Below are 26416 nucleotides of genomic sequence, written 5' to 3'. Positions count from 1 at the left end.
AAAATGTTAGCCTTTATTTGAATTTATAAGAAATTGTATGTTTTGAAATATATGATTAATATATTTTAATTATTAATATTTATATTACATAATTAATATTGAAATTGTTTACATTTTAGAATATGTATTTTTTTATTTTTTTTGGTATGTTGTAGATACAATATATTAATTATATCATGTTCATCTATTTATTTTGGTAATATATACAGTTTTATTGATATATTAATAAAAATATTTTATTTATTATAATTATTTTAATACGTTAAATAATTTTCACATAGATAAAAAAAATTGGTATTCTTTTTGAGTATTTTATTCTAATGTTTTACTAATTTTTAAAGTAATGTGTAATGTTAAATAAATAGTTAGGGCATTTATTGGTATTTTTTTAGTTATTATGTTTGTTTGGGTCTTTTATTTTGTAACCGCTCGCTGTTGTTTTGGGTTATTTTGGTTGAATCCAGGTCGCGGTCGGGAGCTGTTTCGCGTTTGAGAAGGTAAGAGTTATTTTCTTTATTATTAATTAGTTTTAAGTGTTTTGTGGAAGTAGTAATGTTGTAATGAGGGTGTATGGATTGATGTTTTAGAAGTTAGGGTGTTAGTAATAGTTTGTATACGGTTTTATAATTTACGTTGTGTTCCGTGTTTGTGGCTTTGTTAGTGTTTTGTTATTTCGGTGTGTTAAAGTTTTATAGTGTTTGAATTACGTTTGTAGTGATGTTTTTAGGTGCCTTATGTGTGTTTGTGTGTGGGTGGGAATGTTTGTTTCTCTTTTGTAGGTTTTACGGAGAAGATATTTTCGTCGGTTTCAAACACCTTATTTTTTTTAAAGGAAGTGTGTATGAGTTGTGTTTACTAATCTTTATTTTACACTTCCTTTATTGTTCGGGTTTCCAGGAGCGGTTATTTACCTTTTTAATATTTTTCGGGATTTTTATGGTTAATGGATAGTCGTTTTTTTGCGTAGACGTTGTTTTCGATAAACAGTTGTATTTTTACATTTTATTTGGATTTTTTTTTTATACCTATGGATTTTGAACTACCTGGATTTATTTGGAAGGAATGTTATTATCCCATTGGAGCAACTACACAGGTAAGTTCATTTAAATATTTTAATTGTTGGTGGCCAAACCTTATATATTTAATATTGTTGTGTACTTGGTTTGTTTAATTATGTTGTCTAAATATATGTCGATATAATTGATTTATATATTCTAGACCACATAATTAAATATGTGATATAATAAAGTGGTTTGTTTATGTTGTGATAGTTGTTTTAGTAGAATTGTGGGTTAATATTTAGGAAAGGGTTTAGAAGAGAGTTTGAGCTATTATATTTAAGTACTCAAGTCCTTTTGTGGATGGGTATAGCTGTGCCTGTTGTTGTAGGTAATTATACATTTGAGTAGTTTGTCTAGATTGTTTTGGTTTTAATTGTAGGACAGATTGTTGCATTCTCAATTCTTGGAAACTTGGTTCCATTTGTATGGCAATTAGTAGTTTTTGTAGTGTTGGAGTTGTTCTCCCAGTAGAAGTTAGGAATGCATTATGCCAGCCCTCGACGGCGTTGTTAGTTTAGGCTTGTTGGTTGAGTGTACTTACATATACATTCCACCAAGGTATTTGGAACTTGGGCTGACGTCTATGGCCTGATCTGTGTAGTCTCCCCACCCAGGTATCCTCAAAATAATCTAAGAGGGGAGATAACTTTACTTCATTTTGTTTGTAGAATGGACTTTCTAATAAAAGATTGTAATGTTCTGCAACATCTGTGGTTGGTACATAAGCTAGGGCTGTTAGAAGTTTTATTTGATGTGCAAAACTTATGTTAGTGGCATATTCTACACTTAGGTGCTGATCACGATCCGGTAAAAACCGGGTACGAACCGTCGGACGGAGCAAAATCTCCGTCCGACGCGTACCCGGTCGTCAAAATTTACAAACAAGGAATTACGATTCGCGCGGAACACCATTTCCGTACGATTCGTAAAAAAGCCCGACCGAACAAAATAAACCTACCAATGCGATCCGGGAAAGGGCCGACCTGACGTCGGGACGCTCGCAGCCTGCCATTCACGAACCAGGAATCACGATTCGCACCGACGTCATCCCGCACGGTGAATATTTTCCGGCTGCCAAAAACTGCCGGGAAATCAGGACGACGCGAACAAGGACCACCAGTACGCGACGGACAGTCAGGACGACGCGAACAAGGAGGACCAGTACGCGACAGGACGACGCGAACAAGGACCACCAGTACGCGACGGACAGACAGGACCCCGCGATCAAGGAGGACACGTATGCGACGGACAGACATGGACCCGAACCTACGTGTCATCCCGGCCCTCATAGCAGTCCACCTCCTCTACAGGTTCCGACGCAGACGCCGCAGAAGGTCAGAACAACTAAGGGAGGGGGGGAAGGGGGGAGGTGGGGGTGGCAGGACCAGGGCAGGCCACAAAACCCCCACCAAAGTCACACACCACACATGCCCAGGACATACCTGACACCCATGCCCTGGTCACTACGAGGGGGTGGGGGCGTGTCCAGCTAAGCCAGCGACCGCCACAACGGAAGTCCGTCACCACGCGAACCGGCAACACAACCAGACCGGTACGTCCCGTACCCACGCCTCAAGAGCGTGGGTACGAGACGTACCACGCCCACACCCACGTCACCCCAACAATGGCGGGACGGATCGTACCCACGTGGCAAAGGCCTGGGTACGGCCCGCACAAGCATCACATAGCGTGGGGATAGAGATGTACGGACCCTACCCCCACCCCCCCTATGCATGGAACGTACACCCACCCCACCAGTGTAAGTACGACCCGTACCCTCACCCTCGTATGCATGGAGCGTACCCCCACCCCAACAGTGTAAGTACGACCCGTACCCTCACCCGCGTATGCATGGAGCGTACCCCCACCCCAACAGTGTAAGTACGACCCGTACCCTCACCCGCGTATGCATGGAGCGTTCCCCCACCCCAACCGCGTATGTACGTACCGTACCCCCACCCCAACAGTGTAAGTACGACCCGTACCCTCACCCTCGTATGTATGGAGCGTACCCCCACCCCAACAGTGTAAGTACGACCCGTACCCTCACCCGCGTATGCATGGAGCGTACCCCCACCCCAACCGCGTATGTACGTACCGTACCCCCACCCCAACAGTGTAAGTACGACCCGTACCCTCACCCTCGTATGCATGGAGCGTACCCCCACCCCAACAGTGTAAGTACGACCCGTATCCTCACCCGCGTATGCATGGAGCGTACCCCCACCCCAACCGCGTATGTACGTACTGTACCCCCACCCCAACAGTGTAAGTACGACCCGTACCCTCACCCTCGTATGCATGGAGCGTACCCCCACCCCAACAGTGTAAGTACGACCCGTACCCTCACCCGCGTATGCATGGAGCGTACCCCCACCCCAACCGCGTATGTACGTACCGTACCCCCACCCCAACAGTGTAAGTACGACCCGTACACTCACCCGCGTATGCATGGAGCGTACCCCCACCCCAACAGTGTAAGTACGACTCGTACCCTCACCCGCGCATGCATGGAGCGTACCCCCACCCCAACAGTGTAAGTACGACCCGTACCCTCACCCCAACAGTGTAAGTACGACCCGTACCCTCACCCGCGTATGCATGGAGCGTACCCCCACCCCAACAGTGTAAGTACGACCCGTACCCTCACCCGCGTATGCATGGAGCGTACCCCCACCCCAACCGCGTATGTACGTACCGTACCCCCACCCCAACAGTGTAAGTATGACCCGTACCCTCACCCTCGTATGCATGGAGCGTACCCCCACCCCAACAGTGTAAGTACGACCCGTACCCTCACCCGCGTATGCATGGAGCGTACCCCCACCCCAACCGCGTATGTACATACCGTACCCCCACCCCAACAGTGTAAGTACGACCCGTACCCTCACCCGCGTATGCATGGAGCGTACCCCCTCCCCAACAGTGTAAGTACGACTCGTACCCTCACCCGCGCATGCATGGAGCGTACCCCCACCCCAACAGTGTAAGTACGACCCGTACCCTCACCCCAACAGTGTAAGTATGACCCGTACCCTCACCCGCGTATGCATGGAGCGTACCCCCACCCCAACAGTGTAAGTACGACTCGTACCCTCACCCGCGCATGCATGGAGCGTACCCCCACCCCAACAGTGTAAGTACGACCCGTACCCTCACCCGTGTATGCATGGAGCGTACCCCCACCCCAACCGCGTATGTACGTACCGTACCCCCACCCCAACAGTGTAAGTACGACCCGTACCCTCACCCGCGCATGCATGGAGCGTACCCCCACCCCAACCGCGTATGTACGTACCGTACCCCCACCCCAACAGTGTAAGTAGGACCCGTACCCTCACCCGCACATGCATGGAGCGTACCCCCACCCCAACAGTGTAAGTACGACCCGTACCCTCACCCGCGTATGCATGGACCCGTACCCCCACCCCAACAGTGTAAGTACGACCCGTACCCTCACCCTCGTATGCATGGAGCGTACCCCCACCCCAACAGTGTAAGTACGACCCGTACCCTCACCCGCGTATGCATGGAGCGTACCCCCACCCCAACCGCGTATGTACGTACCGTACCCCCACCCCAACAGTGTAAGTACGACCCGTACCCTCACCCTCGTATGCATGGAGCGTACCCCCACCCCAACAGTGTAAGTACGACCCGTACCCTCACCCGCGTATGCATGGAGCGTACCCCCACCCCAACCGCGTATGTACGTACTGTACCCCCACCCCAACAGTGTAAGTACGACCCGTACCCTCACCCTCGTATGCATGGAGCGTACCCCCACCCCAACAGTGTAAGTACGACCCGTACCCTCACCCGCGTATGCATGGAGCGTACCCCCACCCCAACCGCGTATGTACGTACCGTACCCCCACCCCAACAGTGTAAGTACGACCCGTACCCTCACCTGCGTATGCATGGAGCGTACCCCCACCCCAACAGTGTAAGTACGACTCGTACCCTCACCCACGCATGCATGGAGCGTACCCCCACCCCAACAGTGTAAGTACGACCCGTACCCTCACCCCAACAGTGTAAGTACGACCCGTACCCTCACCCGCGTATGCATGGAGCGTACCCCCACCCCAACAGTGTAAGTACGACCCGTACCCTCACCCGCGTATGCATGGAGCGTACCCCCACCCCAACCGCGTATGTACGTACCGTACCCCCACCCCAACAGTGTAAGTATGACCCGTACCCTCACCCTCGTATGCATGGAGCGTACCCCCACCCCAACAGTGTAAGTACGACCCGTACCCTCACCCGCGTATGCATGGAGCGTACCCCCACCCCAACCGCGTATGTACGTACCGTACCCCCACCCCAACAGTGTAAGTACGACCCGTACCCTCACCCGCATATGCATGGAGCGTACCCCCTCCCCAACAGTGTAAGTACGACTCGTACCCTCACCCGCGCATGCATGGAGCGTACCCCCACCCCAACAGTGTAAGTACGACCCGTACCCTCACCCCAACAGTGTAAGTACGACCCGTACCCTCACCCGCGTATGCATGGAGCGTACCCCCACCCCAACAGTGTAAGTACGACTCGTACCCTCACCCGCGCATGCATGGAGCGTACCCCCACCCCAACAGTGTAAGTACGACCCGTACCCTCACATGCATGGAGCGTACCCCCACCCCAACCGCGTATGTACGTACCGTACCCCCACCCCAACAGTGTAAGTACGACCCGTACCCTCACCCGCGCATGCATGGAGCGTACCCCCACCCCAACCGCGTATGTACGTACCGTACCCCCACCCCAACAGTGTAAGTAGGACCCGTACCCTCACCCGCACATGCATGGAGCGTACCCCCACCCCAACAGTGTAAGTACGACCCGTACCCTCACCCGCGTATGCATGGACCCGTACCCCCACCCCAACAGTGTAAGTACGACCCGTACCCTCACCCTCGTATGCATGGAGCGTACCCCCACCATGTATGTTCCAAGCGTACATATCCAGAAATAGGAGGTGTGTGTGCAGAGTCCTCCCAGCAGTGCCCTGAGACAGGAGGGGTGGGTGTGGAGTCCTCCCAGCAGTGCCCTGAGACAGAAGGGGTGTGTGCCCATCACTCCCAGCAGTGCCCTGAGACAGGAGGGGTGGGTGCAGAGTCCTCCCAGCAGTGCCCTGAGATAGGAGGGGTGGGTGCCTAACACTCCCAGCAGTGCCCTGAGACAGGAGGGGTGTGTGCCTAACACTCCCAGCAGTGCCCTGAGACAGGAGGGGTGGGTGCCTATCACTCCCAGCAGTGCCCCGAGACAGGAGGGGTGGGTGCCTAACACTCCCAGCAGTGCCCTGAGACAGGAGGGGTGTGTGCCTAACACTCCCAGCAGTGCCCTGAGACAGGAGGGGTGGGTGCAGAGTCCTCCCAGCAGTGCCCTGAGACAGGAGGGGTGGGTGCCTAACACTCCCAGCAGTGCCCTGAGACAGGAGGGGTGTGTGCCTAACACTCCCAGCAGTGCCCTGAGACAGGAGGGGTGGGTGCGGAGTCCTCCCAGCAGTGCCCTGAGACAGGAGGGGTGGGTGCAGAGTCCTCCCAGCAGTGCCCAGAGACAGGAGGGGTGGGTGCAGAGTCCTCCCAGCAGTGCCCTGAGACAGGAGGGGTGGGTGCTGAGTCCTCCCAGCAGTGCCCAGAGACAGGAGGGGTGGGTGCAGAGTCCTCCCAGCAGTGCCCTGAGACAGGAGGGGTGGGTGCTGAGTCCTCCCAGCAGTGCCCAGAGACAGGAGGGGTGGGTGCAGAGTCCTCCCAGCAGTGCCCTGAGACAGGAGGGGTGGGTGCAGAGTCCTCCCAGCAGTGCCCAGAGACAGGAGGGGTGGGTGCAGAGTCCTCCCAGCAGTGCCCTGAGACAGGAGGGGTGGGTGCCTAACACTCCCAGCAGTGCCCTGAGACAGGAGGGGTGTGTGCCTAACACTCCCAGCAGTGCCCTGAGACAGGAGGGGTGGGTGCCTATCACTCCCAGCAGTGCCCTGAGACAGGAGGGGTGGGTGCAGAGTCCTCCCAGCAGTGCCCTGAGATAGGAGGGGTGGGTGCCTAACACTCCCAGCAGTGCCCTGAGACAGGAGGGGTGTGTGCCTAACACTCCCAGCAGTGCCCTGAGACAGGAGGGGTGGGTGCCTATCACTCCCAGCAGTGCCCCGAGACAGGAGGGGTGGGTGCCTAACACTCCCAGCAGTGCCCTGAGACAGGAGGGGTGTGTGCCTAACACTCCCAGCAGTGCCCTGAGACAGGAGGGGTGGGTGCAGAGTCCTCCCAGCAGTGCCCTGAGACAGGAGGGGTGTGTGCCTAACACTCCCAGCAGTGCCCTGAGACAGGAGGGGTGGGTGCGGAGTCCTCCCAGCAGTGCCCTGAGACAGGAGGGGTGGGTGCAGAGTCCTCCCAGCAGTGCCCAGAGACAGGAGGGGTGGGTGCAGAGTCCTCCCAGCAGTGCCCTGAGACAGGAGGGGTGGGTGCTGAGTCCTCCCAGCAGTGCCCAGAGACAGGAGGGGTGGGTGCAGAGTCCTCCCAGCAGTGCCCTGAGACAGAAGGGGTGGGTGCTGAGTCCTCCCAGCAGTGCCCAGAGACAGGAGGGGTGGGTGCAGAGTCCTCCCAGCAGTGCCCTGAGACAGGAGGTGTGGGTGCAGAGTCCTCCCAGCAGTGCCCAGAGACAGGAGGGGTGGGTGCAGAGTCCTCCCAGCAGTGCCCTGAGACAGGAGGGGTGGGTGCCTAACACTCCCAGCAGTGCCCTGAGACAGGAGGGGTGTGTGCCTAACACTCCCAGCAGTGCCCTGAGACAGGAGGGGTGGGTGCCTATCACTCCCAGCAGTGCCCTGAGACAGGAGGGGTTGGTGCCTAACACTCCCAGCAGTGCCCTGAGACAGGAGGGGTGGGTGCCTATCACTCCCAGCAGTGCCCTGAGACAGGAGGGGTGGGTGCCTAACACTCCCAGCAGTGCCCTAAGACAGGAGGGGTGTGTGCCTAACACTCCCAGCAGTGCCCTGAGACAGGAGGGGTGTGTGCCCCAGTTTTGGGACACCCCCGCGCCGCACGGCCACCAGCTGCTGCGTGTGCCCCCTTCCTTCCTTGTGCCTCGCTGCCCGACTGCCGGCTCGTGACCACGCCTCCTCCTTCGAGCGGCGTGGTCCGTGCTCAGCGCTCCTCTCCCTGTGCCCCCGGGGCACTGTGCAGACTCGTTCTAGTGCTCTTCTGTGCTTATTATTGTTTGTCCGCCGTATTGCCTGTTGACCTGTTTTTTTGTGTTTTTTGTGATCATTGTTGCTGTTCCGCCGTATCGACTGTCTTTTTTCCCGCCTGTTGATGCCCTCCCCGCTCCCCGCTTCCCGCCTCCACCGCAGACCCCGCCCCTTTTTTCCTTCTGTTCCCTCCCCGCTCCCGCCTCCCAGCTGGTCCGCCCACCCGCGCACTTGGCCTTATATGGCGACCGTGCGACGCAGGTGAGTGTGCCCCAGTTTTGGGACACCCCCGCGCCGCACGGCCACCAGCTGCTGCGTGTGCCCCCTTCCTTCCTTGTGCCTCGCTGCCCGACTGCCGCCTCGTGACCACGCCCCCTCCTTCGAGCGGCGTGGTCCGTGCTCAGCGCTCCTCTCCCTGTGCCCCCGGGGCACTGTGCAGACTCGTTCTAGTGCTCTTCTGTGCTTATTATTGTTTGTCCGCCGTATTGCCTGTTGACCTGTTTTTTTGTGTTTTTTGTGATCATTGTTGCTGTTCCGCCGTATCGACTGTCTTTTTTCCCGCCTGTTGACGCCCTCCCCGCTCCCCGCTTCCCGCCTCCACCGCAGACCCCGCCCATTTTTTCCTTCTGTTCCCTCCCCGCTCCCGCCTCCCAGCTGCTCCGCCCACCCACGCACTTGGCCTTATATGGCGACCGTGCGACGCAGGTGAGTGTGCCCCAGTTTTGGGACACCCCCGCGCCGCACGGCCACCAGCTGCTGCGTGTGCCCCCTTCCTTCCTTGTGCCTCGCTGCCCGACTGCCGGCTCGTGACCACGCCCCCTCCTTCGAGCGGCGTGGTCCGTGCTCAGCGCTCCTCTCCCTGTGCCCCCGGGGCACTGTGCAGACTCGTTCTAGTGCTCTTCTGTGCTTATTATTGTTTGTCCGCCGTATTGCCTGTTGACCTGTTTTTTTGTGTTTTTTGTGATCATTGTTGCTGTTCCGCCGTATCGACTGTCTTTTTTCCCGCCTGTTGACGCCCTCCCCGCTCCCCGCTTCCCGCCTCCACCGCAGACCCCGCCCCTTTTTTCCTTCTGTTCCCTCCCCGCTCCCGCCTCCCAGCTGCTCCGCCCACCCACGCACTTGGCCTTATATGGCGACCGTGCGACGCAGGTGAGTGTGCCCCAGTTTTGGGACACCCCCGCGCCGCACGGCCACCAGCTGCTGCGTGTGCCCCCTTCCTTCCTTGTGCCTCGCTGCCCGACTGCCGGCTCGTGACCACGCCCCCTCCTTCGAGCGGCGTGGTCCGTGCTCAGCGCTCCTCTCCCTGTGCCCCCGGGGCACTGTGCAGACTCGTTCTAGTGCTCTTCTGTGCTTATTATTGTTTGTCCGCCGTATTGCCTGTTGACCTGTTTTTTTGTGTTTTTTGTGATCATTGTTGCTGTTCCGCCGTATCGACTGTCTTTTTTCCCGCCTGTTGACGCCCTCCCCGCTCCCCGCTTCCCGCCTCCACCGCAGACCCCGCCCCTTTTTTCCTTCTGTTCCCTCCCCGCTCCCGCCTCCCAGCTGCTCCGCCCACCCGCGCACTTCGCCTTATATGGCGACCGTGCGAACGCGCAGCGGTCACGCGCAGCGGGCGCGCCGATTGTGCGCCGAAGGCGGGCCAAAGGTAAGCCCGTCTGCGCCCGTCCGCGACCGGATCGCGACCAGCGCCAGGACCCCTGGCCCACGAAGACCCCGACCGACCCGCCTGACGTACTCCGCCGCCACCCTCATCGCACTCAACACCGGCCGACTCCCAGGATGCCACCAAGCCACACCACGACGCACCCACGGACCCTTCAGCTGCCTCGCCTGCAAGTTCACCTGCATCTGGACCTGCCCCGCACCAGCACCTGCCAAGCCGAACACCAGCAGCAACCACCTCAAGTGCATCCTGCTCAACACCCGCTCCGTCCACAGACACGCCATCGAACTCTGGAACCTCCTAGACGCCACAGCCCCTGACGTTGCCTTCCTCACGGAGACCTGGATGAACGCCTCTTCAGCTCCCGACATCGCCATCGCCATCCCAGAGGGCTACAAGATCACCCGGAGGGATCGCACCGCCAACCAGATGGGAGGAGGCATCGCCATCGTCCACAGGAACACCATCCGTCTCACGACCAGCACCGACAACACCCTGACCACCGCCGAACACCTGCATTTCCAGATCCACACCGACCCGAACACCACCCTCAGAGGCACCCTGATCTACCGACCCCCGGGACCACGCACACAATTCAGCGAGGACATCGCCGACTTCGTCAGCCCGCATGCCCTCCCCTCCGCTGACTACATCCTCTTGGGGGACCTCAACTTCCACCTGGAGAACAACAACGACCGCAACACCAGCACCCTGCTCGACAACCTCGCCAACCTTGGACTCAAGCAACTGGTGTCCACCCCCACCCACCTCGCCGGACACACACTCGACGCAGTCTTCTCATCCAGCACAGACATCGACTTCAGCCACGCCACAGAGCTTCAATGGACGGACCACAGCTGCGTCCACTTCACCTTCAAAAGAACGACGACCCACCACCACCAACAACAGGCTGCCCGCAGAAGCTGGAACAAGATCACAGCAGACCAGCTCGCCACCTCCTTGAGCCAGCACCCTCCTGCCAGCTCAGCGAAACCCAACCAGGCCGCCGACAACCTCACGAAGTGGATCAGCAACTGCGCGGACGAGCTCGCCCCGCTGAGGACCCCGCCCAGCAGACCTGGCAGCAAGAAAGCCCCATGGTTCACCGACGAACTCAGGAGCTCCAAGAAGAACTGCCGAGCCCTCGAGAAAGTCTGGAGAAGGGAACCTACACCGGACAACAGGACCACCTTCAAGCTGGCCACCCGGAAGCACCACCAGCTGATCCGCGCCGCCAAGAAAACTGCATTCAAGGACCGGCTGGACAACAACGCACACAACTGCAAGGAACTCTTCAACATCGTGAAAGAGCTATCCAACCCCAGCACAGGAAACAACGACATCACCCCATCGCAAGACCTCTGCAACTCCCTCGCCTCATACTTCCACAACAAGATCGCGGACATACACAACAGCTTCAACAACCAACCAACGCACACCACGACCGAACAACCACCCCCCACCACCACCCTCCACGCCTGGACCCCGATCAGCACCGAAGACACCATCCGCACGATGAACTCCATCCACTCCGGATCGCCGACCGACCCCTGCCCTCACCACGTCTTCAACAAGGCCGACGCTGTCATCGCACCCCACCTACGAGACATCATCAACACATCCTTCGACACCGCCACCTTCCCTGAGAGCTGGAAGCACGCCGAACTCAGCGCTCTACTCAAGAAACCCACAGCGGACCCCACCGAACTCAAGAATTACCGCCCCATCTCGCTCCTCCCGTTTCCAGCCAAAGTCATCGAAAAGACCGTCAACAAGCAGATGGCCGCCTTCCTCGAGACGAATGGATCCCTCGACCCCTCACAGTCTGGCTTCCGAGCCAACCACAGCACCGAGACCGCCCTCATCGCCGCCACTGAGCCCTGATGGACAACGGAGAAACAGCGGCCCTCATCCTCCTAGACCTCTCCGCGGCATTCGACACTGTCTGCCACCGCACCCTAGTACAGCGCCTCAGCAACATCGGAATCCAGGACAAGGCGCTGGAATGGATCATCTCCTTCCTCGACGGAAGAACACAGAAAGTCCGCCTACCTCCGTACAAGTCAGAGGCCACCGAAGTCATCTGCGGCGTCCCTCAAGGATCCTCGCTGAGCCCTACTCTCTTCAACGTCTACATGAGCCCCCTCGCGGCCATCGCACGCCAACACAACCTCAGCATAATCTCCTACGCCGACGACACCCAGCTGATCCTCTCCCTGACCAACGACCCCGCCGCCACCAGAGCCAACCTGCACGAAGGGATGAAAGAGGTAGCCGAGTGGATGACGACCAGCCGCCTGAAACTGAACTCAGACAAGACGGAGGTCCTCATCCTGGGCTCTTCACCCTCCGCCTGGGACGACTCCTGGTGGCCTCCCGCCCTGGGCACCGCACCCAAACCGACAGACCATGCACGCAACCTGGGCTTCATCCTGGACTCCTCCCTCTCCATGACCAGGCAAGTCAACAACGTCTCCTCGGCGTGCTTCAACATCCTACGCATGCTACGGAAGATCTTCTGGTGGATCCCCACCGAGACCAGGAAGACCGTCACCCAGGCCCTCGTCACCAGTCGACTGGACTACGGCAACGCCCTCTACGCCGGTACCACCGCCAAGCTCCAGAAGAGACTCCAGCGGATCCAGAACGCATCAGCCAGACTCATCCTCGACATCCCACGAACCAGCCACATCTCCGGACATCTGAGAGACCTACACTGGCTCCCCGTCAACAAAAGAATCACCTTCCGCCTCCTCACCCACGCACACAAAGCACTACACGACCAAGGCCCGAGCTACCTCAACAGCCGAATCAACTTCTACGCTCCCAAACGCCACCTCCGATCAGCCAACCACGCCCTCGCCGCCGTCCCCCGCATCCAAAGAGCGACTACAGGAGGAAGGTCCTTCTCCTACCTGGCCGCCAAGACCTGGAACTCCCTCCCGACCGACCTGCGCCTGACCCAAGACCACCTCTCCTTCAGGAAGAAGCTGAAGACCTGGCTGTTCGAGCAGTAGCGGCACCCCCCCCCCCACCCCCAGCGCCTTGAGACCCTACGGGTATGTAGTGTGCTCTATAAATGTCTTTGATTGATTGATTGATTGATTGCTGAGTCCTCCCAGCAGTGCCCTGAGACAGGAGGGGTGGGTGCAGAGTCCTCCCAGCAGTGCCCAGAGACAGGAGGGGTGGGTGCAGAGTCCTCCCAGCAGTGCCCTGAGACAGGAGGGGTGGGTGCCTAACACTCCCAGCAGTGCCCTGAGACAGGAGGGGTGTGTGCCTAACACTCCCAGCAGTGCCCTGAGACAGGAGGGGTGTGTGCTGAGTCCTCCCAGCAGTGCCCTGAGACAGGAGGGGTGGGTGCAGAGTCCTCCCAGCAGTGCCCAGAGACAGGAGGGGTGGGTGCAGAGTCCTCCCAGCAGTGCCCTGAGACAGGAGGGGTGGGTGCCTAACACTCCCAGCAGTGCCCTGCAACACATGTGTGTGAGGCTGGAAGTACCCACATGCATACTGCCTACAAGGGAACATGTCCCCATGAACTCATGTCAATAGACTCCACACACAAGTACAGTGATCACCAAGGATGCCACGAATGTTGCAGGTGGAGACATGGCCCTGCATGCATGGCCAAAGTAGAAGGGCTCCGTCACACACACAGCTCATGTAGACACAGCTCTGCGCTGAAGATTGGGAACACCCTGCAGGGAAGAGATCAGGGTACACAGAGGGAGGAATTCACCCTGGGACAATAGCACCATGCAGTAACTGCTTACATGAACAAAGAAAGTTAGCTAACACCTTGTGATGGCACACAGATCCCAGGGTCCCCCCAATGAGCTGTAACGCCATGAACGTCTCAGGATCGTTTAACAGACACGATAATGAGGACGCAACCACTTGTGAAGGGTTAGTTATTTTAATGAAGGCAAAAACAATACAACGAATAAACAAAAGTTATAGTCACTGGAATCCTCCAGGCTAAGTACGTTACCAGCCCACAGCACGGATGGTCCTAACCGTCCTCTGCATATACGCCGATCCCGGCGTATGCCAACAGAGGGCAGAAATGAAATGGCCGACAATGCCAATCGGTAGGCTGTGAGGGGCACGACGAGTGTTGGGGAGAATCGAGGAGTCAGGGAAACACCCAGCCGGGGTCTCTACCTGAAGGGAGCAGCCGCTCAACCTCTTCCTCCGACTGCACCGGGACGCGGAGTCACCTCCTGGTGATGCGTCACCGATACCCCAATCAAAAGCAAGAAGACTGAACCGAGAGCAGCCGCTCGATCGATCCTGTGGACTTCCGAGTCTGTAACGCGGCAAACACCTCCTGGTGTGCGTTACAGCTGGCAGTCCCTGTATCTCTGGTCGGGCTGGGAGTTACGACTCCAACCAGCAAAAGCGCCACTGCGCTTTGACTCAGCCGAGTCAAAAAGCGAAGCTCAATGGTTGACCGGTAGAGCTTCCGGGTCCTTCACAGGTGACGATGGGGCAAGACACGGCCCAGGGAGTAACGACTCGACCTACCTCCGTTCTTGCCTTACTGGAGCACCACTCCGCAACACTGCTCTTCACGAAGCAGGTACGTCGGTGTAAACACAATATCCGACAGCCTTGTACCTCCCGGTTCCTCCCTTTATAGGGCGTGTTTTCCTTGAGTTATGTAACAGCTCTCCTGTTTACATAAGGGCGTGTTTTCCCTTGAGTTATGTAACAGCTCTCCTGTTTACATAAGGGCGTGTTTTCCCTTGAGTTATGTAACAGCTCTCCTGTTTACATAAGGGCGTGTTTTCCTTGAGTTATGTAACAGCTCTCCTGTTTACATAACCTCTCAACCGCTAAGCATCCTGGGAGATGTAGTCCGTTTACGCTGGTTACCGTTTTCCTCCCCTCGCATGACAGGAATTCTTGACAGTACATCCTCCCTCTCAGCGGCTCCCCACGGGTCCAGCGCTGGCAGGAAAACGCCGATGGAACAAGGAGACCAAGCGCGGAGCATGAACCCCTTCAGCCGGTTCCCATGATTGCTCCTCCGGGCCATAGCCTTTCCACGCAACCAGGTACCACAGCTTCCCCCTGCGCCATTTGGACGCCCGTATGCCCGACACTTCATACTCCACCTCCGACTCCACGCATACCGGCCTAGGTGTCCCAGACGGCTTGGAGGGTGCTGGTTTGAGCAATGATACATGAAAGACAGGGTGTATCCGCAATGACTGGGGCAAGCACACCTTCACGTTCACGGGACCCATACACTTGGTAATGCGATAGGGGCCCATGTACTTGGGATGGAACACACTGTTCTTTCGAAACCTCATGTTTCTTGTGGATATCCAGACGTAGTCTCCAGTGCGGTACAGTGGCCCGGGCCTTCTCTTCCTGTTGGCCGCAGCCTTGTATCGTCTCTTGGCCTCTATTAGGACAGCCCTTGAGCGCATCAACGTGTCTTTTATGTGTGCCACCCTGTCCGCTGTGGCGGGAATCCTGTCCTCTCTGAACGGATGTAGAAATGGCAAGAACCTGGGATGTTGGCCATAGTTGCTATAGAACGGAGATGACTGTGTGGAGCTGTGAGTAGCGTTGTTATAGGCTATCTCTGCAACCCATAGCAAGTCGACCCATTCTTCCCTGCCCTGGTCCACAAAACATCGCAGATACTGTTTGAGCGTTTGGTTCAGGCGCTCGGTTTGGCCGTCCGTTTGAGGGTGGTAGCTGGTGGACAGGGCGGTCTTAACATGCAGCGCAGTGCACCAAGTCTTCCAGAATTGCGCAGTAAACTGCGACCCCCGGTCCGACACGATCACCCCAGGTAATCCATGCAGTCGTACCACATTCTTTAGGAGTAGTGACGCCAATTCCCCGGCCGTAGGGACTCTCTTGCAGGGGATGAAGTGCCCCATTTTCGTCAAGTAATCCACCACCACCAGTATTGCCGTCATCCCCTGGTCTACCGGTAGGCCCACCACGAAGTCCAGTGATATGCTATCCCATGGTCTATCCGGGGTCGGAAGTGGATGTAAGAGCCCTTGGGTTCGGCCATGGTCGGTCTTCATGGTAGCACACGTAGGACACTCCTGTCCCCACCTCCTGACATCCACTCTCATGGTTGGCCACCAGAAATGCCGTCCCATGCTAGCCACCGTTTTTTCAAAGCCCAAATGACCTGCGCATGGAGAGTCATGGCACCAGATGAATGCTTGTTTCCTTAGCCTAGGCGTGGGTATCAACAGGCACCTGCCCTTCAGGGGTATCCCGTCCTTCAGCTGCCATTCTCTGTGACTGAGGAGCCACCTCCGCCATGCGAATGACCTGATCCCTCTCTTTATTCCCCTCAGGAAAGTATCCGGTTGGATAACCCCCAATACCATCCTCGGGGAAATGATGGAACGCTCAGTCGCAGGCAATGGTTCCTTAACTGCAGATTGACGGGACAGGGCGTCCGCCTTCCGGTTTTCCGTCCCCGGCCGATATGTGATGCGGAAGTTGAACCCCGCAAAGAAGATCATCCACCGCAGCTGCCTGGGAGAAAGGTGTCTTGTGGCCGTCATGAACTGTAGATTCCGATGGTCCGTGTACACCGATACCACATGTCTTGCCCCCATCAACCAATGCCTCCATTCGGTGAAGGCGTCCTTGATTGCGAGAAGCTCCTTCTCCGCAATATGGTAGTTGCGTTCGGCGTCGTTGAGTTTGCGGGACATGTACGCAACGGGATGAAGCACCCCTGTGTCGTGGTTGCGTTGGGACAAGATAGCCCCCAGCGCCACATCCGAAGCGTCCGCTTCCACCACGTAGGGGAGATCCGGATCGGGGTGAGCCAACACCGGCGCCTTACCAAAGGCGCTTTTCAGGGCCTCAAAGGCTGTGTTCGCTTCAGGGGACCAGACAAACTCCTTGGACTTCCTCAGTAGCTGTGTGATTGGGGCCACCAATCCTGAAAATCCATCTATAAACCGCCTGTAAAAGTTGGCGAAGCCAATGAAACTTTGGACGTCCTTCACGCTTTGGGGCACCGGCCATTCTTTCACCGCCTTGATCTTTCGTTCTGCCATCTCCTGTCCCTCTGGACTCAGCATCACTCCGAGGAATTCCACGGACGTGACGTGGAAGTCACACTTGCTGAGTTTACAAAACAGCTTGTTTTCCCTCAGCTTTTGGAGCACAGCATTGACGTGGTGTACGTGCTCCTCCACACTGGACGAGTAGATGAGGATGTCGTCGATATATACGACCACGTAGATATCCAACTCCTCTCTGAATACCTCATTCAAAAAGTACTGAAAGGCTGCCGGGGCGTTGCACAGACCGAACGGCATGACGAGGTACTCAAAAAGGCCGAACCTGGTCTTAAAGGCGGTCTTCCACTCGTCTCCGTCCCTCATGCGCACCAGATGGTATGCCCCTTTCAAATCCAACTTGGTGTAGATACGAGCTTTCTTGACCTGTTCCAGCAGTACACTGATGAGAGGCAAGGGGTATCGATTCTTTATGGTTATCGCATTCAATGCCCTAAAGTCCACACAGGCTCTCAGCTCCCCATTAGCTTTCGGGATGAAGAAGAGTGGCGAGGCGGCCGGAGACTTGGACGGGCGGATGAATCCTAGCTTGAGGAGTTTATCCAGGTACCCCCGGAGATGCACGTTTTCAGGCTCCGTCAGGGCATACAGCCTGCCGCTGGGAACGCTGGCCCCTGGCACCAGGTCGATCTGGCAGTCAAACTGTCTATGTGGTGGTAGCACTTCCGCCTTCACCTCATCAAATACATCCTCAAAACTGTGATAAGCCTGGGGGAGAGCCACATCTTTTTCTGCCGCTGTAGCCACCGTCTGACTCCCGCTCTCATCTGCGTCAAGGGATTCCGTTCTTTTTCCACAATGCAGGATGCAATACGGTGACGTCATTTCGACGCGATGTGTTGGCCAATCCACAGAGGGGTTGTGTTTCTGTAGCCACGGCAATCCCAATATGACGCCATATTGGGGCGCTCGGATGATGTTAAAATCGATTTGTTCCAAATGGTTCCTCCCATATCTCATCGGAAGGACCCCCGTGTGCTGCCCGATGGGCCCCGTCACCAATCGCCTTCCGTCTACAGCATAGACGTCTTCGGGTACAGCTTTGGGAAGAAGCACTAGCCCTAGCCTGCATGCCTCGTTGTGGTCCATAAACATGCCAGTGGCCCCTGAATCCACCATGGCCACAACGGGTATCCACTGGTCATGCACTCCCACGTGCACCGTGAGAAACAGGTGTCGGTGTCCCTTAGTGACCGAGTTGGAGAGTGAAGGGATGGATGAGTGACTCCGAGATGCGCCTTCTTTGGTCTGGGAGTCCTCTAGTTTTCCGCCGGTATGTCCACCACGGCTGTTACCGACCGGTTGGCCCGATAACGTGACGTCTTCGGTTTGGCAGGGCATTCACGTACGTAGTGGCCTTTTTTGCCACAATATAGGCACAATCCTTGTTTACGGCGTGACTCTTTCTCCGTGGCTGTGAGGCTCGCTCGTATTGCGCCGATGTCCATGGGTTCTCCCTTGGATGCGGTGGAAGTTTCAGGACTTCCCACCGTCACATAGGATGGAAGGGATTTTCCTTTTCTCCCATGATCCCCTTTTCTTTCACTCAGCCTATGTTCCAGCCGTAATACCAGGTTGATAAGGCCCTCACATGTCTTGGGTTGAGGGTCAATATGAGCCACGGCGTCTTTGAGCTCATCGCACAGCCCGTGATGGAAGAGCGCCGTCTGTTTAGCAACAGGCCACTTGGTTTCCGCAACTAGCCGTCGGAACGCGTTGAGATACTGCACCAGGTCGTTGGATCCCTGTCTCAACTCAAGCATTTCACGGTCCGCCGTGTACGAGTCAGCCCTTCTGTCGAATACCTTCAGGAATTCCTCGCGAAAAGCACCCCAATCACATAAGATGGGGTCGTCCCTGCTCACCAGAGGTACGGCCCATTGTGCCGCGTTTCCAGCCAAATAGGAAATAAGGAAAGCCACACGAGCCTGACTCATGGGGAACGCCTTTGGTTTGCACGATAAATGTAGCGCCACTTGTGTGAGGAATACCTGCACTGTGTTAGGATCCCCACTGTACCTCTCTGGTGTTGCCAAGGGGATGGCTACCGGCATTTCCACTACTACCGCAGGGGTCTGGTTCGTGAGGGAGGTGCTGGGCGTGAGCGGGTCCAATTGGATAGCATCCAGTCTGGCTTTTACATCGGCTGTTTCTTGCCTAGAGGCAGCCACTTCAACTTGCACGGTCGCTAAAGCAGCCAGCACATCATCAAGTGTTGCCATGTCTGTTATCGACCGGGAGACAGTTAGTGTTATTACGGTCGGATATTTTGTAACGCCCTGAACGTCTCAGGATCGTTTAACAGACACGATAATGAGGACGCAACCACTTGTGAAGGGTTAGTTATTTTAATGAAGGCAAAAACAATACAACGAATAAACAAAAGTTATAGTCACTGGAATCCTCCAGGCTAAGTACGTTACCAGCCCACAGCACGGATGGTCCTAACCGTCCTCTGCATATACGCCGATCCCGGCGTATGCCAACAGAGGGCAGAAATGAAATGGCCGACAATGCCAATCGGTAGGCTGTGAGGGGCACGACGAGTGTTGGGGAGAATCGAGGAGTCAGGGAAACACCCAGCCGGGGTCTCTACCTGAAGGGAGCAGCCGCTCAACCTCTTCCTCCGACTGCACCGGGACGCGGAGTCACCTCCTGGTGATGCGTCACCGATACCCCAATCAAAAGCAAGAAGACTGAACCGAGAGCAGCCGCTCGATCGATCCTGTGGACTTCCGAGTCTGTAACGCGGCAAACACCTCCTGGTGTGCGTTACAGCTGGCAGTCCCTGTATCTCTGGTCGGGCTGGGAGTTACGACTCCAACCAGCAAAAGCGCCACTGCGCTTTGACTCAGCCGAGTCAAAAAGCGAAGCTCAATGGTTGACCGGTAGAGCTTCCGGGTCCTTCACAGGTGACGATGGGGCAAGACACGGCCCAGGGAGTAACGACTCGACCTACCTCCGTTCTTGCCTTACTGGAGCACCACTCCGGAACACTGCTCTTCACGAAGCAGGTACGTCGGTGTAAACACAATATCCGACAGCCTTGTACCTCCCGGTTCCTCCCTTTATAGGGCGTGTTTTCCTTGAGTTATGTAACAGCTCTCCTGTTTACATAAGGGCGTGTTTTCCCTTGAGTTATGTAACAGCTCTCCTGTTTACATAAGGGCGTGTTTTCCCTTGAGTTATGTAACAGCTCTCCTGTTTACATAAGGGCGTGTTTTCCTTGAGTTATGTAACAGCTCTCCTGTTTACATAACCTCTCAACCGCTAAGCATCCTGGGAGATGTAGTCCGTTTACGCTGGTTACCGTTTTCCTCCCCTCGCATGACAGGAATTCTTGACATGAGCAGCCCACTACTACATTTCCCACACACCCAACACATAAACACCACCCAAAACCATGTAGCAGCGCCACCAACACCAATACCAGCATAGCAGTAGTGTCAGAATGAAAAAAAAAATAAAGCTTTATTCAGCATGATCACAGTGTCCGTGGATTGCAGGCAGTTAAATATTCACAAAGCCCATAGGGCAGTCAATAAGTCTCAGCTGGATGGTGGACACAGTGGGATGCGTGTCCCCTAGCTTGCCTGCACAGTTACATGCCGTCGTCTTCCACAGGGGTGAGGCCATCAGGGGGGGGGGAAGCACCAGGCACCGCAGGGACATCAGGGCAAAGGGGAGGCGTTGTGGGTGCAGGGATGGAGGACTCCACCACAGGGGGTGGGGCAGGGCCAAAGGCTGAGGCCAGGATGGCACTACACACCTTTGCAAGGTCCTCCAGGGAGTCCCCTGCACCCGAAGGATCCACAGGCCCCAAGGAGGGGGGGGGTCAGAGGGATGGGTCGCAGCGCCACCGGGGGAGGGCGTAGACAGGGGGGGAGAATCAACCACCGTGACCGAGGACTTCCTTGACCGCTTGCGGGGTGGTGTCACTGTGGGGCTCAGGGACAGAGCGGCCATGAAGGAGTCCTTGGGGGAGATGTGGCCTGGAGAGCTGAGGGGAGGGGATTTGGAGGGAGTGGACTGGGTGGAATGCGGACTCCCACTATGGCTGCGTGTCACACGTTTGCCCCCCGACCCAGTGGGTGTGCCTACCTCACCCTGTGTGTGCGTGTCAGGAGGAGTGCGGTGGACCTTCCCTGCTGGTGTGGTGCCTGTGTCTGTTGATGTGGGTGCATGCCGACGTCTGGGTGTACGTGGGACAGGCATGGGAGTGGGAAGTGTGGATGGGGCAGGGGTAGGTGGGGGTAGGTCGCGCTGCAGGAGACCCACTGCTGCAGTCAGTGTGGAGTCTATGGACCTCAGCAAGTTGCGTTGGTCAGCCTGCGATGAATGAATGCCCTCCAAGTATGCCTCGATGTTGTTGAGGGTTTGCCCGTGGGCATGGAGGACATTAAGGATCGCAGCCTGACCAACCTGCAGTTGCCGCTGGATGTCCACAGACTCAGCATTGGCGGCAGCAGTGGAGACAGGGGCAGGGGGTGCGGTGCCTGGCATGAAGGAGACATGCGGTGACCGGGCACGCTGGGAAGGGACACGAGCAAGTGGGAGGCGGCTGATGGGAACGGAGGGGGCGGTGCGAGGTGTTGTTCTGCTGTCAGCTGCTGGTGCAGCCTCCGCCCACTCGGAGACATCCTCCTCGGACCTGTCAGCTTCGTATTCTGATGTGCCAGTCGACAGGTCCTCGGCCACACTCTCCTCCGCCTCTGTCCCACTCGATGTGCCAGCCCCGATGTCACGGCTGGCACTGGTGCTCGGTCCCTCCACCTGGTCTGTGTCCATGTCTCCCTCTGTGTCCCCCGACGATGCTGTGGGCAGGGTGGAGAGACAGAAATTAATCAGACACCTGTACACATCTGTCACATGAGTCCAATCTACATAGGTAACATTGCATAGCCTGAAAAGGAAGATCCCTAACATCTACTAAACAAGGTACCGATGTAGGGCATGAAACACACAGTTGGTTGAGCCACCATGCCACTGAAATACCATGGAGAGCATGAGACAATAGCTAAAGACAGGAAACGGAGTCTGACATAGCACCCAGGCCCTGGGGACAATCCAGCACTGCATCTGCACCACACAGCGTTGGCGAAAATACCGATGACCAGGGACCACATCCATGAACTTGAGACACATGCTGCATAGGTAATGCTGAAAACATGCACAACATGACTCGGTCACTGCACCTTGCGTGTGTGTCCAGACAAACATCACACACTGCCCAGACCCAGCAAGTAGAAATCTGGATTTGACATATAGGCTTTGCCCGCCCCAACCACCCCCTACACGAGGCAAATAGTTGAGACACAGGTGGCACCAACATCTCATAGTCTGGGTGATAAACACAGGGGCAGGCAAAATGCAAGATTGGACGCCAAACAGCCAAGGTGCGCCTGTACAAATAATGAGGTACCAGTGCCCATCCTCAGATGAGTATAACAAGACACACAGGCACTAGCAACTGTGAGTATGAAGAAGGACATTCAGGTCAGGCTGCACAGTGGACACCTGTACAAAATAGCACGTCTATATACATGGTGCCAGGGGACAATGGCACAGAGCACAACATACGCTGTAGACACTGAGAGTGTCCACGTTTATGATGACACATACAACACCGATGAAAAGGTGCCCCAGGGGACAGTAGTGGCTACGCAACTCCATGCTCCTGAATGGTAATGACTGCATCCCACGCCACCATCCCTGCACTATGCGTATCGCACACTCATGCACATCATGTCACAGGCCACTACATAGGACATGCGCGCTGTAAGGCATGACACATGAGAGACCAACTCCCATGTCTGGAGTCAGCATCAGTGCCAACTGACATGGAACCCACATGCAGTGAACTTGACAGGGCACAGCCAAGGTCCCAAAACCTGTTACACACCACCCAAACACATGATGCTACAGGCATAGTTCTCGTGGACAAAGCGCCAGCCTACATTACCTTGTGAAGGAGTGACTACACACAGACCAGGGAACACATTGCAAGGAGGGGAAGGGTGGCAGGGGCGCAGCGCTATACTGGGGCAAAATGGATCTGCACAGCACCTTTAAACCCTGGCAGTGAATTCATGCTACTGTGCCCTTACAAATGCCGGTGACACACAACACACACATGTACCTACCCCCTTCCGGCTGCTGCTTCGCCTGTAAGCGCCTATCCAAGTCTGGAAAGACCACCGGCAGCACACGCCTGTGGAGGTGGCTCAGACGGCGGCGCCCGCGGTTCTTGTGGCTCTCAGGTGAGTCCTCCAGCAGGACCCGTGCAATCCTCCGCGTCCAGCACCAGATATCCTGCCAGCGTTTCCTCACCTGGGACAGGCTCCGCCTCCGACCATCCACACCCCTCACGGCACTGACGGCGGTCAGCCAGATCTGCTCCTTGGCAGTGGCGCCTACCTGTGAGGAAGAACAAGTGACACCACATCAATACACCAGCCACATGTCACAGAGAGACATTTGATAACAAATTAGCTGGTAACAACAAGGCATGTCATGCAGCCAACGCATTGCACCTTTGTCATAGGGACATGATCCTCTGGTGAGGGAAAAAGCAGTACGTGCCATAGTGGGTACACAGGTGGAATGATGGCAATGTCACAATCAATGATCAAAGCTCACACTGTGCATCACACCCACCCCTCCTGTCTCAGGGCACTGCTGTTAGTGATAGGCACACACCCCTCCTGTCTCAGGGCACTGCTGGGAGCACACTGTACCCACCCCTCCTGTCTCAGGGCACTGCTGGGAGCACTCTGTACCCACCCCTCCTGTCTCAGGGCACTGCTGTTAGTGATAGGCACACACCCCTCCTGTCCATGGCATGTGTGTCACACCAGGACACAATGGCAGAAGTCACAGTCACAACATAGGGACAGTCTGTGCCAGTGGCCTATGCACTCACCTGATACCCTGGTCGCCCATACAGCATGGGGTACTGTGGGAGGATCACATCCAGCAATGCCATGTTCTCCTCCAGGGTGAATGGCTGTGACCTCTCCACAGCCCTTGACATGGTTCCAGGGAATCAGTAGCAGCAGCTGGGTCGACGAATTCAAAGATGTGCAGGCAAGTACTCCCTCATGGGACGTGGCTGCCTTATATGTGCCTTTCTGCCCAGTGTCATGCACAGGAGTACAGAGTGATTGGTCACTCACATTTGCATCCTATGTTTCCACCAATCCCTTCAAACCTAGCAGTCTGTGTGTACTCTATCGGTTTCATTCTCCTGCATGATGTCAGCTCCACAAACACATTGCAACAAAGTATTTTTATTCCAACTGACTTCTGCTGTTCACCTTCCAGAAGAAATTCGAATTTTGAACTTGGTCTCCATGACAACCAGCATGCATGTAGGCCTTAATACTTGTTCCTCATGTGTCCCCTATGTAATTTTGAGCTCCACACACAGGTACGGTGCGTTCCGGGGCCCTAGGGCACCCCAAATGCATTGCAACGGCCCGTACACGCGTGACTACGTTCACTATCAGTATGTGTGGCCTTGCGTATGCGTACTCGTAGTGGTACGGGCCGTACACACGGCTGTACGCTCCCTATCACTACGAGTACGCATACGTGAGGCCACACATACTGATAGGGAGCGTACAGGCGTGTGTACGGCCCGTACCACTACGAGTACGCATACGCGAGGCCACACATACTGATAGGGAGCGTACACACGCCTGTACGCTCCCTATCAGTATGTGTGGTTCGCGTATGCGTACTCGTAGTGATAGGGAGCGTACAGGCGTGTGTACGGCCCGTACCACTACGAGTACGCATACGCGAGGCCACACATACTGATAGGGAGCGTACACACGCCTGTACGCTCCCTATCAGTATGTGTGGTTCGCGTATGCGTACTCGTAGTGATAGGGAGCGTACAGGCGTGTGTACGGCCCGTACCACTACGAGTACGCATACGCGAGGCCACACATACTGATAGGGAGCGTACAGGCGTGTGTACGGCCCGTACCACTACGAGTACGCATACGCGAGGCCACACATACTGATAGGGAGCGTACAGGCATGTGTACGGCCCGTACCACTACGAGTACGCATACGCGAGGCCACACATACTGATAGGGAGCGTACACACGCCTGTACGCTCCCTATCAGTATGTGTGGCCTCGCGTATGCGTACTCGTAGTGGTACGGGCCGTACACACGGCTGTACGCTCCCTATCACTACGAGTACGCATACGCGAGGCCACACATACTGATAGGGAGCGTACAGGCGTGTGTACGGCCCGTACCACTACGAGTACGCATACGCGAGGCCACACATACTGATAGGGAGCGTACACACGCCTGTACGCTCCCTATCAGTATGTGTGGTTCGCGTATGCGTACTCGTAGTGATAGGGAGCGTACAGGCGTGTGTACGGCCCGTACCACTACGAGTACGCATACGCGAGGCCACACATACTGATAGGGAGCGTACAGGCGTGTGTACGGCCCGTACCACTACGAGTACGCGAGGTCACACATACTGATAGGGAGCGTACACACGCCTGTATGCTCCTTATCAGTATGTGTGGCCTCGCGTATGCGTACTCGTAGTGGTACGGGCCGTACACATGCCTGTACGCTCGCCATCACGATGGGTACACATACGGCAGCACTCCCATAGTGATATGGGAACGTACACAGGCCCTCTTTGCAGCAGTACAGCGGTATTCACACATCACAGTGGTGACAGGCGGCACACAGGTAGGGATAGGGCGGACATACTTCTCCATGGATGGACATACTTGTCCATTAATTGACATTGAGGCATCGTCTGTGCATCACTACATGTGTGGGGCACAGGTGTGAAAGGCCTGTGATGTGGAACATTACTCCTGAGTCGAGAAGGCACCAGATGTATGATGAGATGTGTACAGATGTACTGTGTGATGGTGCGATGTGTGCCAGGCATGCCCTTGACTCCTTTGACATGTGTGCATGTCGTACTGCGCACTTGGGGTGAGCGTCACTGGCATGGCACGGACACCAACACATGGAAGTGTCCCCTGATGCCCGGTACAGGGGTCATGACACCTGACTTGTCACTACCCACGGTGCACAATGTGACTATGTCATGTATGTGTGGGGGCTTCCCATCCGGTTGATGTTGGAGCACCCTCAAAAGCTGCAGCCGTTGCAGCAACCAACATGTGTCTGTGTGTAGATTGTCATTGCACACTGTTCCGCACACCATGCCACATGTGGTATCGGATGTGAGGTGCACATGTATGCATGGGACACGGAGTAGTGTGACAAGGACATGTCAGCATCCTCACAAGGTATGTGTGGTGAGTCATGACATGTGCACCTTCATGGCAAGGTGTGTGGGCTGGCCTAGTGTAATGTCATGGGACCTGTGGCTCCAGTGTTCCGCTACCAATCTCTGCAATCGGCATCCTACTGCTGC

Source organism: Triturus cristatus, chromosome 3_2 (assembly GCF_964204655.1).
Source record: "Triturus cristatus chromosome 3_2, aTriCri1.1, whole genome shotgun sequence".
In the NCBI taxonomy this organism is placed as follows: domain Eukaryota; kingdom Metazoa; phylum Chordata; class Amphibia; order Caudata; family Salamandridae; genus Triturus; species Triturus cristatus.
This window is presented reverse-complemented; position numbering follows the sequence as displayed.